This window comes from Etheostoma spectabile, chromosome 8 (genome assembly GCF_008692095.1).
Source record: "Etheostoma spectabile isolate EspeVRDwgs_2016 chromosome 8, UIUC_Espe_1.0, whole genome shotgun sequence".
Lineage (NCBI taxonomy): Eukaryota > Metazoa > Chordata > Actinopteri > Perciformes > Percidae > Etheostoma > Etheostoma spectabile.
In genome coordinates this window covers 22,280,083-22,300,013 of record NC_045740.1, presented here as the reverse complement: position 1 = coordinate 22,300,013, position 19,931 = coordinate 22,280,083, and the positions used below count along the sequence as shown (strand labels likewise).

Here is a 19,931-nt window from a genome sequence, read left to right as displayed (position 1 = left end):
TAGGTTTGTTCATAAATGTAACTTCCCTTCAATTGTCACGTATCCAATAAGTGTATGGGGCTGTACAGAGTACATTTAGGGGCTCACTGAGATTGTTTTCCTATTTATATTTAAGATTAGTAGATTATTATATATTTCATTTTGTTTGAGGCACTGGATGAAAATGGAAGCCAGTCCTTTAAAGCAATCGACATTTTGGGAATAATACACCACTGAGAAATTGGGACCACATTAATGTCTGTGCAGTTGGTCTCCAGCTAAAGACATCTGCTGGTTAGCTTAGCTTACAACACATTCTCGTAAAATACAGAAGCTTGGTCAGGTGCCTTTGTCGTTATGGACGCTAAAGGAACCTCGCTCTCCTGGGTGAAAGTCTGGGCTGGTTGGGTTTGGGGAAAGGTTGTGGGTGGGCTTATGGGTCCGATTAAGGTTAAGGACACGAGAGGGATCTCTTGGTATCTCTTGGGTGAAAGTCCTGTGTTTGAACCATCCACCATCCCGGCCAACCTCCCTATGCAGAATTGCCGCCTTACATACATACTACTCGCTAAACCCCGTCTAGATGCTGCTCTCCCCAGTATGTTTTACACACCCGCTGAAGGGTGCCTTTTTTTGTCGCATCAGACGCAGACAGCCGCTGCCCAAAAATCCATATTTTACGCATTCTGAGTGAGAACGGGTTGTAGCTTAGCATAAAGACTGGAAGCAGAGGGAAACAGCCAGCCTGGCTCCATCCAAAGGTAATAAACCTACCAACACCTCTGAAGCTCACTAATACCCTATGTTACTGTTAGGTTGCCAGGAAACCAGCAGGGAATTTTAGGAAGAGCCTGATCCAGCCAAGGAATAGTTCCAGCTCACAAACCACAATGTGGCGTTTTTACGCTTTGGTTTTTTTGCATAAAATCAACAAATATGATATAATAACTGTGTTCCAAACTGTTCCGTCATTCACTCACTCACTGTTCCCTATACACTAAATTGGGGTACAGCAGGAGTCCATTTCTGTCCCCCAAGGTAGCCTACAATCTACACTGTATGTACCCCCTAGGGCTAATTATTGGACCTCAAGGTAAGTGTATGTACCTTTAGTGGCTCAAAATGGTACACATATGTTTCCAAAGCCTTAATAGGTACATGTATGTACTGCTTTCTGTAAAGGTTAGGGTACAATATCAGACAGCATATTTATTTTGTTGGTTTTACTGAAGGTGGCTTACTTGCAGGCTATATTTGAGTAGCCTTGACATAAAGGAAAAAAAGTTTTTGTAAGTTACTGTGCTTAAAATTGTTACAATACAATTATCTAGCTAATGTTATTATGATATTGACTATATAAATGAAAAAACAAAAACACATCAACAAACAAATGGCCGGGTGCTGAATGCTAAGTGCAGTTGTATGACTGATTCTCACTGTAAAACGTCATTGTCCGGATAAAGAAGAAATGGTGGACCCAAAAATGCAGAGGACAGGGCAGTGTTGAGTTTGGGGATTTAAAGCCTCTGAACACCCACAGGTGTTTTCAGTTATTCTGGGTGATAAGACTATTTTCAGGTTGAAGGTGGGCCGGAGCATTGACGGCATCTTATTAGGTCACAAAGTCATTCTACAAAGGTGTCATTTGTCATGCTCTAAAAGGCGCAACAACACTTAACAGTGGACTCAGGAAGATGTCAATCACTCAGTCTAACCACACCCACACGTCCTGGAAAAGGTCCAATCAGCCACATTAACTATAAACACCTGTGTGGGTGTTAATAAATAAAAAGAGATACAACAAAAGACCGCCAGCTCGCTCCTTTTGATTGGTGGATATCTGTGCCAAATACATAGAGCCAGCTTTGAATGGCTGCTTGACTCACTCATCTAAAACGTCCGTCTGTTTTGCGGCCTTTCTTTCTTTCTTTCTTTCTTTCTTCCTTTCTTTCTTTTGGCCATAGTGGAAAAGAAGACGTTAACTCGGCTTCTTCTTATCTCCTCCCGTAAAACACGTCTGCGTTGCATTGTGCTATACAGGAGTAAAGTGAAGGGGGGATCGTATGTTTGCACAAATTAGCTGTGCATTGTGGGTATTTCATAGTGGACTATATAGTGAATGAAACGAACCGCTGAGAATTAAAACCCCACTACAAAATGGCGAACACACTGTTTAATGCCCTATTCCCGTGGTGGGAAGCGGTTTCGAACACAGCTGATGTATTTAGTGAGCCTTAGATGGGCTGCTAGGCAGATTTTGTTACCTTTGGGAAAGAGCCTGGTTATTCTTGTTTAGACTACAAAATGGGAAAACGTTTTATTTGCATACTTGCAGAACAAAGGACTAAATTGGGCCCCCCCATCCCCACTCCTGAAACCAAACCTTCACCAGTGGCCATCACCACACACACACCTCTCTTCCCTTGAAGATACCTGTGACTGCGAAAACCGTTCAATTTCTTGGTGCAGCCAAAGTAATTACAGAACACTTTCTTTGTGTGTGCTTTAACGAAAAAGTGAGAAATTATGTGTACAACTGGTATGCGCACATACAATGACACATTTGTATTCCTGTGTGCGTGTCTCCATCTCTCAAGGTCCTGCCTGCATCAATCACAAGGGGTAGTAAAAAAGAAACAGTGGCAATGTGACAGCGCTACAGCACAAACCAAATCTACTTTATTTCGTTCTTTTTCTTTCTTCATATTCTCTGTTCTCATTGAACGCTTGGCTCCAAACAATAGCATGCTTCCCTTGGCAATCTCCCTCTGCGGGGAACCCACCCCATTCTTTCTAATTTCCCTCCACCTAAACAGAAAAGAACCCCACTAAAGAGCGTCATTAGTGCCAATGCCATTTTTTTTGTTTTCTTACATTGGGAAAGAAAGAGGATGTGTTATCTGTGGCGGACAAACTTAACCCAATTAAGATCTGGTGGGGCGTAGGGGCTTGGCTCGGGACACAGCTGGGGCTGCCAGCTTGCCAAGCAGGCACAAAGCCAGCCAGTCAACCAGCCAGTCAGTCAGCCAGGCAGGCAGGCAGGCAGGCAGGCAGGCAGGCAGGCAAGTAGCCAGCCGCCCACTCAGTAAACCAGCAGTCAGTCAAACAGTCAAGAAAAGCAACCAGCTGCCTACTCTGTACACCCAGCAGCCTGGCAGTCAGACAGATAACCAGCCAGCAAACCAGGCTGCTAAACAGTTAGCCAGGCGTTCTGTCAGACGGCCAGCCTCTTTATACTAGGAAGGGATTGTGACCTCTGTTTATGAACTGATCTTGTTGTGTTTTTGCTGGCATTGTGAAGATGATCTCAACTATATTACCCAACTCAATATATACTATGAGGGGCTATCAGACCTTTAGGGAGGCTCAGCCTTTAATATGAATCTATATAATCTATATATATGAATCTCAGTCTATATAAAATAAAAAATACGGTGCCTTGCAAAAGCGTTAACCCCCCTTGCTAACAGTAATTTCATCAACCGATAATCTCTGGGCTAGCTATGGAACAACAATGTCAGATAACATTTTTTGACACTATGAAAAATATGATGGAAGTCACAGTAATAACAACCAATTTTACACAACAAAAAACATTCAGCAATTTTGGTTGCTTATGTTTCAATTTGTCATGAAAATTACTAACTTCCTTCTCTGGGGACTACGAACGTTAAACTTCAAATGCGCACACCTGCTCTCATTAGGAAAATTCCTAATACTGTAACTTTGGAAAATTCCAATGTAATCTGGCAAATTCAGGTTGATAAATCATCGTATTATCTCCAGATGAACTTTGCATAGAACAAGGACTGTAGATTTTGCCCCCCATTTCTTACCATGGGATCAGACTGCAAGGTAAACCGTAGAAATATGCTGTTCACGTTACAAAGTCATCTATCGCGACTGTGATCTTGCATGTATATTTGATTGGCCAATACAAGCACTAAGACTGCAAAAAAAACAGCCCTGCATTAAAACAAAGCAAGGGGCTGTGGTGGTGGTGGTGTGTTGCGTCATGTACCGGCACAGATCCATGACTTTAAAGGCTCATCAGACATCACAACACTGCACAGTGGTTTTATAATATCACAGGAAGGGATTTTAAAACTGAAAAGTTATTACGGTGGCAATTATTTACTACAATAGACGGGAGATTAACGGAAGTCCGGTCCTACCAGACTATCGTACATTTCACTTGTACAGAGTCTGGCCACTCTCCATTGACAAGTGTTAACTTCCTTGAAGGCGGGTACTCTGTTGAAGTTTAAAACTATTGAATCTGCAGCAGTCGCTAAGGTTTGGTCGTGACGTCGGGTTAGCGTCGCTAGCGTCACCATAGCTGAATCCTTCACCAATAACTCTCCCTATGTACATATGGGCATGTGAGTATCGCATTAACATGGAAATCTGAAAGTATCCTTTAACTGACAATGTATTGAATATTAAGTCCCCCATGTCATGCTTTAATAAGACATACTTTATAAAGATCTCAGATATGTGCTCTTTGGAGTTATCTTTGTGTGGTAGCCCTAAATGTTAACACGTTTCTGTAAAAACAATTTTTGTGTGCTATTTGTTAAACACATGAGAATTCTATAGTAATTTCTGGGTGTCTGTCTGTAATGCATTTTGCATAGCAGTAGTCTAATTTCTCAAATAGATGATTTTCAATTAACCAAAGGACAAAAGACCCCTTGTCATATGCAAATGAGGTTCGAGACTGAGACTGAGACATCATCACCCATCATTCAGCTTTACGTGAAGGCTTGCACGCGCACACACACACACACACACACACACACACACACACACACAGCAGCAGCACATTTCAAAATCATCAAACCTTCTTCCCCTGGTGCCACACCCCACACTGCTGCACATACAAACACTCTCACCGCATGATCCGTGCCAGAAGTGCCAGATACACACTCCAACAGCCAAACATGTAATAATTAGAGCCCTTTTTATTGTAAGGGTTATCAAAACAATTAAACCCCAAAAGTTTGTGTGTTGGGGGGTTGTGGTGTGTGGTGTGGGGTGTGGCAAGCCTTTACATGAAGGAATGGGGAAAAAGTTTTTGGGGGCACAACAAACTCCCCCCCAGGCCCGACCTCACACAGCAGGGGGGGGTTTTGATGTAAAAGAAACAGTTTCCAGTTTTATGAAATCCGTGAATCTACACAAAACGGCAGCGAAAAAGTTGGAGGATTGATTTGATGAATCCAGTAGGGAGCAGGAAAGGGGGGGGAGGAGGGGGGGGGAGGGGGGGCGAAAGGTAAAAAGGGAAAGACGAACGAGGGGAGAGAAGAAGTCGAGTATAGGGCAGGCTGGCAGAAAATGAGGGAGAAGTAGAGGAATTTTTTTATTTCACGTTTTAAAAGTGTTTTCTTCTGTTTATCCAGTTTTGCTTACAGTTTTTTTCCAAAATGGGGTACACACAAAAAACCCTTTTTATGGCAACGAAGGGTTTTAAAACTCCACCCAAAGTGCCCAAAAACACACCCAAAACTCCCAAAAAAATAAGTGTTTTTCAGCCTTTTACAAATTTCACTTATAAATCCCTAAAGGTTTAGGTTTCAAAATTACATTTGATCTGCCTAAAATGGGGCCCCCCGGGCCTTAAAGGTTACTGGGGGCAGGTTAAATTTCTGTCCCCCGGGGTCAAACTAAACAGGGGTGAAGAAACTTTTAGGGTTTATGGCCTTTATATGGAAAAAAACTCCCAGAAACCTGTAAGACCGGGCTACCCAGTTTTTTTTAAACAAGGCTAAAAACCTTTCTTTTGGGGCTGGGCCCCCTTTTTTTGTTAAAAGGGCCCGCTCATTTCTTTTTTTTTTATTGTGCACGGGAATTTTATTTTTGGGTTTTATGTGTCAATGTTTCATTTGGGGTTTTTTTAAATGTTATTTATGGGTTTTAAAAGTTTTTTAAAGCTTTTGATTTTTTAAAAATTTGTACTTGGGGTTTTAACTGTTTTAAGATTTTGTGTTAAAACACTTTTAATTGCCCTGTTGCGAAAGGGGCTAAAAATTTAAAGGGGGCCCTTTCCCTTTCCTTGCCTTGCATTTTAAAAAACCTTTTTTAAAAAAACACCAAGACCGTTAATATTTTTGGGCCCAAAAACATGCGGTTCGGCGAGTGTGCCTTAGACCTGCCTTTTTCGGGAAATTTCCGCAGGAGGCGAACGGCGTTTTCAAAAAAAGATCCGGTTTAAGTCTGTGAGAAAAGGGGCCCAAATCTCCTGGGTTTATTTATTTATTTTTATTTATTTTTTGTAACTTTTTTTTTGAAACATTATATATCCTATACCCAAATTTTTTTAAAAAAAAAAAGGGGGCCAAAATTTTTTTTTATAAAATTAAAAAAAAAAAAAACAAAAAAAGAAAAGAGCGGAAGCGGAAAACAGTTTTCAGGGAAGTCAATAAGGTTTTTATGGAATTTAAAGGGGGAAAGGAAAAAGGGTTTTATACAGATCCCGATTGTAAGAAGTTATAAAGGGTTTCCTAATTATGGGAAAATGGGAAAATTTTCCTTCAACCAAAAATTAATTTTTCCCAAAAGTAAAAATGGACATATCCCGAAGCCACATTTTTCCAGGGGGTATTTCTGGTCCTTTCCATGAAAAAAGGAGAAAATTTTTTGCAGTAATAAGAGAGTAGGAAATGAACCGCTGCTGGGCTGGAGTCAATTTTCGAAAAAACTGTGATGCGCCAAGGATAATCAACAATGGTTCCGGTAGTAATGTAATCTTAAAAATTCTTGACAGTACATTAAATACATCAGACCAGTAAGTGGCAACTTTAGGACAGGAAAAAAAAACATGAAAAAGTGTTGCATTGAGGGACTGACATTTATCACAATTTGATAAAGCATTCGGGAAGATGCTGTGGATCCTTACTTTTGAAAAATGAAGCCTATGTATAATTTTGAACTGTATAAGACAATGTCTCGTATTATTGGAGCAGGAGTGTATGTATTTCAAAGATTCCTCCCAAATGTCATTAGGAATATGGATACCCATGTCCTTCTCCCAACTATCTTTATATTTGTTGGACGAGGGGGAAGAGATTGTTTGTAGTTTTGTTATATATATTAGAGATACATTTATCTTTATATGTGGGTATAGTGAAACATTCATCTAGCATAGATTGTGGTTGAGTCTCAAAACCTGGCATGAGTTTTCGGATATAGTCTCTGACCTGTAGGTATCTAAAGAAATTATTGCTATTTAGTTTGAACTTTGTCTGCAGTTGTGCAAAGGAAGCAAATTTACCTTCAGTATACAGATCAATAATACAACATAATCCTAATTTTCTCCATTCAGAAAATGTCAGATCTAAATTGGAAGGGGCAAAGGATGGATTTTTTGCAATTGGTAAAGAAAGAGGCAATGCTTTGTGGATAAAATGTGACTTGATTTGCTTCCATATACGAAATAGATTATGTATAATTGGATTTTGAACGTCCTTCGATTTGTCAAGCGTCGTTGGTGAAAGTAGTAGGGCTGCAGGTAGATATGGATCACAGTCTTCGATTTCAATAGCTAACCAAGTGGGAAGTATGTTAGGGGTGAAGTTGAAGGAGTTTATATTTTTAAAAGCGCATGCCCAGTAATACATCATGAAATTTTGGAGGGATAGACCTCCGTTCATTTTAGATTTGGTTAAATGTTTTTTGTTAATTCTTGGAGTTCTGTAATGCCACAGAAAAGGTTGAATAATTGAATCAATTTTCTTGAAAAAGGATTTTGTTAAGAAAACAGGAATATTTTGAAACAAGTATAGAATTTGTGGCAGAAAGATCATCTTGATGGCATTTATCCTCCCAAGTAGTGATATTGGAAAGGTTTTCCAAAACTGAATTTTGTTTTTAAATTGTTCCAATAAAGGTGGGAAGTTAGATTGCATGAGAGAGGAAAGTTGCTTTGTAACCTCTATACCTGAGTATGTAAATTTATCAGTGGTAACCTTAAAGGGGAATCTTGCTAACGTTATTTGAGGGATGTCATGAACTGGCATTATTAAACTCTTGGTCCAATTTATCCAATATCCTGAAAATTTCCCGAACATTTCTATTTTTTTAAGAATGGATGGAATAGAGAGGGAAGGTTGGTCCATATAGCAGAATATCATTGCATATAGCTAGATTTTATTTATTGTGGTCTTAGTCTGATAGCCAAAATTTGGGGTCTAGACAAATACTTTGTGCAAGTGGTTCAATAGCAGAGCAAAAATGAATGCTGACAGGGGCACCCTTGCCGTGTTCCTCTAAAACGATTAAAAGAGGAAGACAGTTGCGATTTTATGAATTTAGCTTTAGGATTGTATAAAAGGGGTCTTATCCTTTTTATGAAACTCATACCTAAATTAAGTAATTTAAGTACTTCAAACAGATCAATCTGATTGATCTCTATCTGATCAAACGCTTTTTCCGCATCGAGAGTTAACATGGCTAGATCGTTGTGAATTTCAGTCAGTATATAAAATATCAAACATCGTCGTAAATTAGAAGTTGAGGATCTATTTGCTAGGAAGCCAGTTTGATCGTTGTGAACTATTTATTCATTAGGGGAGTTAACTGTTGGCCAGGATTCCTTTAAAATTTTATAATCTATGTTTAATAGAGAATTGGACCGTATGGCCTACATTTAGTCGTTTTTACCTTTTTTAACGAATAACCGTGATTGTAGCTTTATTTAAAAGTTGGTGGTAAAGTGCCATCAATTGGGCCTGGTTGTACATTTTATGGAGAAATGGGGTAAGAAAATTACTGAATTTTTATAAAGTTCAACCGGTAAAGCCATCGGGGCCAGGTGATTTTCCGCTTTAAGGGAGGCTATGCCTTTTGTATTTTTGTGGATTGGATATCTGTATTGATCTTCCGGGAAACTTCAGGGGAGATTCTTAATAAGTTTCATTCGTCTAGAAAGGGATCATAGGTTAGGATACTATTACATTTTGAGGTATACAAGTCAGAAAAAACTGTAAAAAAAAAAGCCCCTTTTTCTTTTTGGGTTAAGTAAATATGTCCCTGTCATCTCTAACCTTGTGAAAAGTTCGATCGGCTTCTATTTTTTAAGTTGACGAGCTAAAATTTGTGAGGTTTTTCTCCAAATTCGAAGTATTTTTGTTAAGGATAGGAAGCTGAAGTAATTTTTTTAGAGAGATTTGATTGAGTTGATATTTCAGATTATTATTTCTCTACGCAGGCGGGAGTGGGATTTAGGCATTCTGTCGATCTAATTGTTGTATCTGTTCTTCAGATGCTTACACTGAGTTACTTCTTTTTCTTTTTGGCCGCTTCCTATGAATTTTCACATCCTCTCAGATAGGCTTTGAAAGCCTCCCATAAAGTGCATGATGACCCCCTGGGGTTCATTGATTTCAAAATGTCTTTTATTTGAGCTTCAATGAATTTACAAAACTCCTTTTTAGTCAATAAATGAGGGTTTAATCTCCCAAAATCTACTGGGTGGATCCTATCTTTTCCAAAAATAATTAAAAGTAATGGGGTGTGGTCTGAAATTGATATGGTGTGTATTTCACATCAGTTGTGAGCGGAACTAGTCGAGCACGTTAGAATAATCAATTCTACTATAAGATTGTGGGCTGCCCGAAAAAAAGGAATAATCCCTGTCAGATGGGTTGTTAAAACGCCATAAAGTCTATAAATTCTACTTTTAAGGATGAATTTTAAAAAAGCACATGAAATTTTTTTTGGGTATTTTACGAGATGATGATCGATCAAGAAAGGGGTCTAAAGGTGTGTTGAAATCTCCTCCTGTTATTAACATAGTTTGTGACAGATTGGGGAGTAAACTAAAGACTTTCTTAAAAAATGCAGGATTATCCATATTGGGAGTGTATATATTGACTAGAGTTAGAGATGTATTGTATATCTCTCCCGAGACAATGATATAGCGACCATCTTTATAGGCTATGGTGGAATTATGGACAAAGGGTACCCCTTTCTTTATTATAATGGCTACACCTCTTGCTTTTGTGGAGAAGGACGTGTGGTATATCTCTTTTACCCATTTAGCTTTCAGTCTGTTATGAAAGTTGTTTTTTAAATGTGTCTCTTGTAAAAAGGATATATCTGAGTGTAATGACTTTAAATGATTCAAAACTTTACCTCTCTTCACCGGGATGTTTGCGCCCCGTACATTCCAACTTGTTAATGTCACTCAGTTTTTAGCATTCAGTACGTCCGTCATATGCAACAGGAAGGAAAATTGACATATGAGTGAAATAGGAAATCAAGTATCTATATGTATTATAGTAAAAGAGATCATCTTCTATTGCTGCACAAAGTTTGTAGTTCCGCATACTTACAAACACACACATACTAAACAACAAGTGAACAACATAGACTTAAATACCTTAGGCTAATCTAGAGTAGCCGCAGGAAAACAGCTAGCGGGAAAAGGCCAAAAAACAAAAACGAAACTTCCCTGAATGAGTAACTTAACTTATGAAGACTGTTACTCCTTTTGGGGGAGGCCCCTCAACCCTAACTATAAAGTCATGGCCATTTGTAACGCAGAACAAGATATTTGTAGGTTATATATGGAGATAAGAAAATTAGAAAATAAGTAAAACTTGTATAGTAATCGTACGTTGTAAAAGATTTGTAAACTTAACAATATGTTCTTATATATTAATCTTACTGGATACCTCTAGAACAGAGTATAAAAGACGGTGGAAAAGCACTCCATAGGGGGAAAGAGGATATTAACTTGAATAAACACTCGTAGCTTATTGACAATATAGATGTCTCTCTCGACTTGCCTTCCTTGTCATGTTATCTAACAACAACCTGTAAGGATCCCTGTCGAGGTAGGGTACTATGGGGCACCGTTTGTAAAGCGGCTCGTGCTGAAAATAACAGCAACATTTTGTCACATTTAGCTTTAAATAATGTTTAAAAAACTGGTATGAAATTTTGAGAGTCACTTTCTTGCACATTTACAACAATATTTGTCAACTTCGAAATATTTTAAATAGTTAAATCCAAATATTAAATGTTACACCTAAATGTTAAATGTTAAATCTAAATGCTAAATCTAAATCTAAATGTTAAATCTAAATCTAAATCTAAATATTAAATCTAAATATTAAATCTAAATGTTAAATCTAAATATTAATTCTAAATGTTAAATCTAAATCTAAATGTTAAATCTAAATATTAAATCTAGATGTTTCGTGTGAAACTAAATATTTAGCTAATATGCAAATTAAATGCCGGTAACCGAAAGTACCAAAATAAAAGCTCGAGGAGGTCAGTGTGTGTTTATAGTGTCAAATAACGAATAAAAATCATCTCATCCGGGGATATGGACTCTTGAACTTGGATAAACGTTAAAATAACTACCTAAAATAATAAACACAGTTGTGAAAACTGTATTTGAAGAGTACTTTGAGTTTTTAGTGTCACTTTTATGAATGGTGTTGGAATTATAGCCACTATAGCCAGCCACGATGGGGGGGGGGTCTGGTTGGTCACGTTCGCTTGCATTAAGGTCAGCAAGAGCCTATCCCCGCCCGCCCCCGACAAGGCACGGTACTGTCGGCCATGGTCACACTGCGAAATGTCTAACGAATCAGCGTTAGCCGAGAACATCGGCAGAGCCGTCCTGGTGGCTGTACAAACTTATTCAACAGCGACAGCAACAGCCTCAGGGCCACCGCAGGCCACCTCGGTAAGCATGTTTTCCAAATCACGGAGCTAGCAACCCTGTTGTCAAGGCTAACTTAACTAAACTAGCTAACGGTAGCTAGCCAGTAGATACTTGCTACTACCTTGACAACAATACAATGCTAGCTCCGTGATTTGGAAAACATGCTTATCGAGGTGGCCTGCGGTGGCCCCGAGGCTGTTGCTGTTCAATAAGTTTGTTCAGCCACCAGGACGACTCTGCCGATGTTCTCGTCTAACGCTGATTCGTTGGACATTCTGCAGAGTGACCATGGCCGACAGTAGCTTACCGTACCTTGGCGGGGGCGGGCGGGGATAGGCTCTAGCTGGCCTTAATGCAAGCGAACATGACAGATCAGTCAAAGTGAGCCCCCCCCCCCTGTATTTGAAGTTCTCTTCAAAATACAGTTTCTCCAACTGTGTTTATTATTTTAGGTAGTTATTATCACGTTTATACAAGTTCAAGAGTCCATATCCCCGGATGAGATGATTTTTATTCGTTATTTGACACTACATACACTGACCTCCTCGAGCTTTTATTTTGGTACTTCCGGTTACCGGCATTTAATTTGCATTTTAGCTAAATATTTAGTTCCACCCGAAACCTTTAGATTTAACATTTAGATTTAGATTTAGATTTAACATTTAGAATTAGATTTAATATTTAGATTTAACATTTATATTTAGATTTAGATTTAACATTTAGATTTAGATTTAACATTTAGATTTAGATTTAATTTTTAGATTTAACATTTAGATTTAGATTTAGATTTAATATTTACATTGAGATTCAACATTTAGATTTAGATTTAACATTTAGATTTAGCATTTAGATTTAACATTTAACATTTAGGTGTAACATTTATTATTTGAATTTAACTATTTAAAATATTTCCAAGTTGACAAATATTGTTGTAAATGTGCAAGAAAGTGACCCTCAAAATTTCATACCAGTTTTTTAAACATTATTTAAAGCTAAATGTGACAAAATGTTGCTGTTATTTTCAGCACAAGCCGCTTTACAAACGGCACCACATAGGGTACACGATGTATTATCAGACTGTTAACTTCTTCCAGTTGATCCCGATGATGATGCTGTGAGACGCTCAGCATACTCCTCGGCTTTCTGCGGATCTGTAAAGGATGACTGGGAGCCGTTGTGAGTCACTAGGAATCTCGCTGGGTAGAGCAAGCCATATTTAACGCCGGGTTGGTTGCGGAGTAGTTGCCTGGCTCTGTTGAATTGCGCCCTTCGCTTTGCCACTGATGGAGGGTAATCGGGGAAGATGCTTATGGGTTTACCTTGATACTGGAGGTTCCTCTGCGGAGGATGTCTTCCAGGACGTGATAGTAATGAAGACGTATTACGAACGGGCGCGGCGGGTCAGAGGGGTTCGAACGTTGGCGAAGGGTTCTATGGGCTCTGTCAATAAGCGGGGCCTCGTCCAACGATAGTACGTCATTCAACAAGTTGGCAATAAAGTCCCTCGGTTTTGTCGTTTCTGAACCTTCTCGTACACCCGTAACTCTGATGTTGTTTCTACGAGACCTTCCTTCTAAATCTTCATTCTTTTGTTTAAGATCGACAACCTCAGCACTGAAATTAGCCACCTTTTGCTCAAGTTGGCTAATGCTATCAGAATGTGTTGTGGTGGCCTCTTCTATGTCAGTGAGTTTAGCTTGTTGCGTCTGAGATTTCGCTTCAAGATTAGCAATAGACACTTGGACGACGTTGTTAGCCGTAACAATCTCCTCTCTCAAGTCGTTATATACACGCTCAATGCGTTTGTCCAAATTCTCACAGATGTCATCCTTTATCTTGGTCATTTCACCTCTGAGTGCAGTAATGGCAGCGAGTAGCGCTCGGTTGGATGGATCTTCTTCATCACCGCTGGAGTCCTCGGTCTGTGTACCAGGCAAGGCCGGTGGTTGGTTGAGGCCTAGTTGAGTCGATGTCGGTTTCTTGGTTTTTTGTTTGCTCATGTTGAGATATCCAGTCGAGCTTGAAGTCTTAGTATTTTAAAAGTAAATGTGTTGTGAAAGCATAAAATCTACATAGTTGTTGGCTCTTGAAGGTAGTTTTTAACGGATTTGGCTTACGGAGCTCTTAAGGACGCGTCTTACTCCGTCATCGTTCAGTGGCGCCCCCCCTCACTTGATTTATTACCTCTGTAAACATTTTCATAATGAGTTCATGGTCTCTGTCACTGATTTTAAGTCTTATGCAACACAGAATTATGTTCATTTTTTTGAATGATGGTCTCGTTGATTTTAAATTTCATGATAAAGCGCGGTGGGGGGGTTAGGGCGTGGCTATGTGATTGTCAGTGAAAGTGTATAACACCTGCCTCTCGTCTAAAATCGTCACATCCGCAACCAGGATGGCTGCACCCAGAACGGCAAACTCAATAACGCAAATCTCTACAAACCAATGGGTGACGTCATACATGCTCTGTCCATTAATATTAACAATATACGCCTAAAACAAAGAAAATCTAATAGGAAGTAACTTGCTTGTGAAATGCTACACTTTTTTTCCAGGACACACACACACACACTCCTTACATGTGCAAACACATTATGCTTAACTGAACACTGACCAATCACTGCTAATATAGTATAGGCCTATACATAGGTCAAAGGTCAGATTACCTGTTTTGAACAATGGATGTGATCAACCACGGATTGACCATGAGAGAAACTCATCTTGAGTAGCTTCACAGTGGTGTCCATACTTCAAACCTTCCGAAATGAGAACCGGCAACTATCTAATGACTATTTCAGCATTATAAATCAATCAGACTTTATTTTGCACAAAGTGCACAAAGATGTAAATGACTCCTGCTTTGTGACAAAGGCAATGGAAATGGCAAATAAATGACTTAACTGGAGAGAGGCAAGGAGGTGGGGGAGGAATGACAGAAGGATGAGGGTGCAGGCAGAGGTGGGAAAACAGGAGAAACAGTGTCAAAAGGAGGAGGAGGTAGAGGCGAGGATAAGGGGAGAGAACCAAGGGGTGTGTGTGTGTGTGTGTGTTTGTGTGTGTGTGTGTGTGTGTGTGTGTGTGTGGGTGTGTGTGTGTGTGTGTGTGTGTGTGTGTGTGTGTGTGAGCACAAACCAAAAATAATGAATCCAACTTTATTCATGTCTCTTTTCAGCTCTTTCACACTCCTGAATGTGTGGATACAAACGTAGATATGTATGACCAGCATGTTTATAAGTGGACATTAGCAGCATGATGTAGCTTTTTTATTTTATTTTTGTCATTTGTTTTCTATTTTTTTAAGAAACTTAACTAAACCAACTTTAAAGGAATGGGAAATTTAAAAAAAAATGGAACAATATTCTATGATTTTTTTTTAACAATGGGAGATTAACTAGTTAGTAAACCTACATGTTGTTATCATTCATACTGAGTGACAGAAGGACACATTGTTCTGCTTTTAAGTACTACAAAGTTTTTATTATGGACATCTTGCAGATTCATTAACATAAAGCATAACAATAATTCAATATAGCTATTTCTGACAAAACATAATAACACATATAACCCCAATTGTAGGTTAATTACACTCTAACACAACTACACAACTAATCAGAATGACAGAAGTAAATCTACCTCCAGTACAGTAGGTGGCGCTCTGCTAACTCACAACTTTTCTGGTTGACCGATGTCAACATTACACCGATCAGTTTTTCAATTAGTAAAATTTAACAACTTAATATTAATTTAGACCTTCGTGTCACAGTGAAGGAACGCACGGTGTTCCCGCCAGACGACTGACAACTTTATCTGTAACCAGTGTCGAGTGGAATTAGCAGCTAGCATTCTCGTTAGCCAGCGGCCGCTACTCAGGTTGCTGAAGACACAGTGTTGACAGGCCCGGAGATGGAGAATCTGTTTAGCCATCTATCGGAGTTCACTGCTGCCTCAGCGGGGAGTAAAACAGATGGACCGCAGGCTCTTTCTGGCGATGGCCTGCTAATTTGGGCATTGCTGTTTTGTTGTATGGTGTCATAGCAACTACCACTTGCAGTGCTGACGGATGAGGTGCAGTTAAAGCATGCCCGGACTGTCACTCCCCGATGTAAATCAAGTGAAGCTGTGAGTTGCGCATGCGTCACTTTGCGACAAGTAGCATACAAGATGCTAACGAGAGACTTCTGTAATGTCAATACAGTAAAAATGGACCTACTTAACGAAGTTTGTTCACTGCGGGCTACAAGTTAGCGATCAAACACAACAAGGCTGTCAGTTGAATGGTGTTTTGAGCTAACGTTAGCAATTAAACAACCATAGATAGCTAAAACATTTTTGAAATGACTGCTAGCTTAGCTACAAGCTAGCAGTCACACACAACAAAGGCTGTCACTTAAATTGCGTTTTGAGCTAACGTTAGCAATCAAACAATCTGAAATGATTCCCATCGTCTTTTTATTTTGTCTTCTTATTTTTATTGTTTGTAATAAGAAAAGTTTATTATTTCATGGATTTTACAAATTTCAGTATGCCATGTTATGCTTTACATCATTCTGAGCATGTGTAACTTACATCTGCACTCGACCAGAGCCGGTCTGACTCAACTCTCATCGGGTGTGACACGTTATGCCGTAAACCGTTTAAATCTGAGCATGCGCAACTTAAATCTGAACTCAACTTACATCGGGGAGTGACACAGACACTTAAACAGATTGTAGCGAGGTTAAAGTGTATACATGGAGGAATAATCATGTGGACGCGCCAACAGTGTTGTCATTACTTTGAATTTCTCATGGGGGAGACAGAAACTACACGTTATAGCTTTAACAAACATTTCATACAGCGTTTTGCTGTGAAAAGCTAATAGTGCTCCTCCGACTACACCCCCGTAACCTGTTGAAAGGTTCCTAGCTAAATAGATGGGACTCAAAAGCACAACAGGGACACCCTGCTGGACAAGTTGTGTCCTATACACTAAATAGATGAAAGCGGCTCTTTCAGTATCTGTGGGTAACCTCAGTGACTACCTTACCTATAGGCCAGTAAGCCAATCACCAGTTGGGATTTATATTTGCATGGTGTATTTGTGTTACTGTAAGACATTTTAGTTTTTGAAAAAAAGATTAAAAAATGAATGATTTGGAAGCCCCCTGCAGTGACTCTGAGGACCCCCTAGAGGTCCCGGACCCCCTATAAACCACAGGCGACGGGACCTTTGCTATCAGAGCCCCGTCATTCTGGAATGATTTTCTGTAAGAGATCAGGCAAGCCACATCTTTGTCCTCTTTTCATACTCTTTTAAGAACACTCTTTTTTTTAAACTTTTGGATATTTATTTATTTATTTATAATTAAAACACACACTTACTCTCTCTCTCTCTATGCTGCTTATTGAATTAAATCAATTTCAAGACTTGTGAAAGTAAATACGAATACTCTAATACTTGAAAACCAACAGTATGTTGTAGTTGTTCTACCCACAAACAATTGTGTGTGTGTGTGTGTGTGTGTGTGTGTGTGTGTGTGTGTGTGTGTGTGTGTGTGTAATGAGGTGGAGACAGTTGTCCATTACATTCTGAGTTGACGGGCTCCTCGCAGCAGCGCACCCCACAGCTGGAAGAGGGGAGGACGAGGAAGACGCTCCCTCCAGGAGAGAATATAAGACACATTCTATGTGTTTGTTTCTTTTACTTAATAGTAGTAATAATGATACTTAACTTTGTTTATAAAACAGTTTTCAAAGGTGCTAGGAATTTTTATATAGAAAAACACACAAAAATAGTAGAAAAATATTTTCCCCACAATACAGAGTTCCATAGAGTTCCATACAGTTATTGCTAACTTGAGTTCTTCAGGAAGCTCATCACAATTTGAAATGCAGTCAACCTGATCCCACTAGTACAATACAAAAACCCAAGACAAGACAGTTGTACAACTGAATTTAACACCACACTTACAGCATAGGATGGTAAAAGCTCAGTTCAGTTCTTTTTTTATCAATAATTTAAAACATATTTACATTTATTTATTAAACTGTTGAATGCAAGGGTTTGGTCAACTATGGACAAAATATAATGTGTTGATTCATGTATTTAGTTTGTTCTACCTCTGCAGGTTAAATAAATACTTAAATTCTTTTTTTTTTCATTTTGACTAAACAGGTTGTAACTCAGATTGCTGTCCCGTTAAGATGTTCAGCAAATACCTGAAAACACAGAATTAAGAAATAGAGAACCAAATCTTGATCTCATTGAGTAGACTCATTAAATTCCTTACCTGTCTCACATACACACACACACACACACACACACACACACACACACACACAGAGGCAGTCTCACTTCCAGCACGTCAAAAAACAATGCTTGGTCAGAGGTGTTTGGCGTTAGTTATGACGCACTCTTTTAGCAACTCATGCAGTCGCAGAGGGCTTTAAATTTTAAAGTAATCCCATCTGCAGTGTTATGTCACACACACGCACATACACATACACACACACACACAAAGATCTAACATGCATGGAGGCCTGGTTACTTGTTGTCTGAGTGGGATTTGGAGCCGTGGCTTACCCACACTACAAAAATCTACTCTACACAGAGTTGCTTGCATGTGGCCCTTCACAGTTCTTCCCACCGCGTTAGTGTTTAGTTTGCTTGCACCACAAATCAGACGACACAGGTATACCAAACTTACACAACTATGAAGGAGGTCAAGGCACATGTAAATGGAAATAGAGCATTTCTTAATTTAATATCTAAATACAGGAATTAAGAAATTGGTTCTAAAATCCATTAATGAATCCTTTAGTACAGTTGGTCTTGATTGCTTTGATGCAGCAGTCTACTCAAAGTCCACAGTTTCAAAACAGTTGACACACAAGTCGAAATAGTGGCACTCGTGGTCAAAATGAGACATTTTGATTGCAAAGGGCTCTTACTGTACCAAAACAAATATGCAACAAAAGCAAATTTTGCCTTCTAACAAACACAGCTTGCAAACACATGTATGAGCTCTTCCAATCAACCATTACAAAGTGGACAACAAAGTACAAAACACAGCTCTCAGTGTGAATCCGGGCACCATTGCTTGTCATTTTAGCCTATTACTGTACGTAGCTTTTGTGCCAGTGCCATTTGTTGTCAAATTTGCCTTCTTGCAAAGAACTGGATCCAGAATCAGAAATGCTTTGATGCAATTTTTTTTTTTTCTTCATTGATTCTTGTTTTCAAACTGTGGCTGAAAACTGAAATACTGGAAATATTACACAAAATGTAAAACAAAATAACATATATTACAGTACAAGAAATTAAGAAAATAAAATCAATTACAGTAAAGTATAAAAATCTGTTACTGTAGAGTTTAAGAAATAGCCACTATTGATCCTCAGTCTCTTCTGTCTTGATGATGGGGCCACATGGCCTAACTGATTGCTAAGTTAATTTTTGCGTGTAGGAGTGTCAAACAGGTGCTTCAGCGATTCCATACTATTGTGGGTAGTTTCTAATAGTTAGGAACAGATTCTGTTTGGTTACAATACCTAAAACAATAGAGTTTGGACTGCTTGAATGACATCCGTGTTAACTGTTCTGCATAAAGGTGGGGGGAAAATGTGTCAATCCAATGACAATGGGTTAACACATTTGCAATAGGTGTCTTCTGCTCTGCTGACACAGTGATGATGAAAACCGAGTGGATCCCACTTTCTTTAAGCAGGTCAAACCAATCAAGAAAAACTGTAATAGAGGCGCAATGAAAAGATTTTCCTCATTAAACTTTGAAACAGTAAATAAATACATCATTTAAAACTACATTAACAATTAATTAATTATTATAATTAATAGTGATTAATTAATATTTGAAAACCAATGTATTCATTCTTGTCTTTAATGTACTATTACATAGATGTTGAATAAAGAAATGCTTAATTTTAATTTGCATGTCCCTTGAGGTAATCCATACACAACGCAGTATGAGCCGTTTGGAGTGTTAATGAATGAGCCAGATGATGGCATTTATTACTGGTTTCTTATATTTTTAAAACATGTTAAGAGATTTTCAAAAAAATGTATCTAAATTATTAGATGATGTAGGCCTAGATCCCAAATTTAATTATTAGGCTACTAAAGGTACATGTGGGCCTAAAGTATTCCCTCCCTGTGTAGTGTTAAGCAGGTTTTTCTCAAAAATATTTTTGTACATTCGGACAGTTTTTATGATTTGAATGTAACTATAAACATATTAGTGGAGAGTACTTTTGTATAATGGGTGATCCTGCT

At 38.8% G+C, this 19,931-nt stretch overlaps 2 long non-coding RNA genes across 2 annotated transcripts; one reads left to right on the top strand and one right to left on the bottom strand.

Moving 5' to 3' along the window:
• The first annotated feature begins 1,501 nt into the window (after positions 1 to 1,501).
• Positions 1,502 to 8,917, top strand: LOC116694449 (uncharacterized). The gene is made up of 3 exons (XR_004333156.1): positions 1,502 to 1,564; positions 1,642 to 1,750; positions 8,905 to 8,917. It is a non-coding gene; the product is annotated as an uncharacterized LOC116694449 (long non-coding RNA).
• Positions 2,044 to 17,725, bottom strand: LOC116694464 (uncharacterized). Its single transcript, XR_004333171.1, has 4 exons — positions 17,715 to 17,725; positions 14,225 to 14,233; positions 13,226 to 13,229; positions 2,044 to 2,148 (listed from the first exon to the last, which is right to left on the bottom strand). It is a non-coding gene; the product is annotated as an uncharacterized LOC116694464 (long non-coding RNA).
• Between the last annotated feature and the right edge of the window lie 2,206 nt (positions 17,726 to 19,931).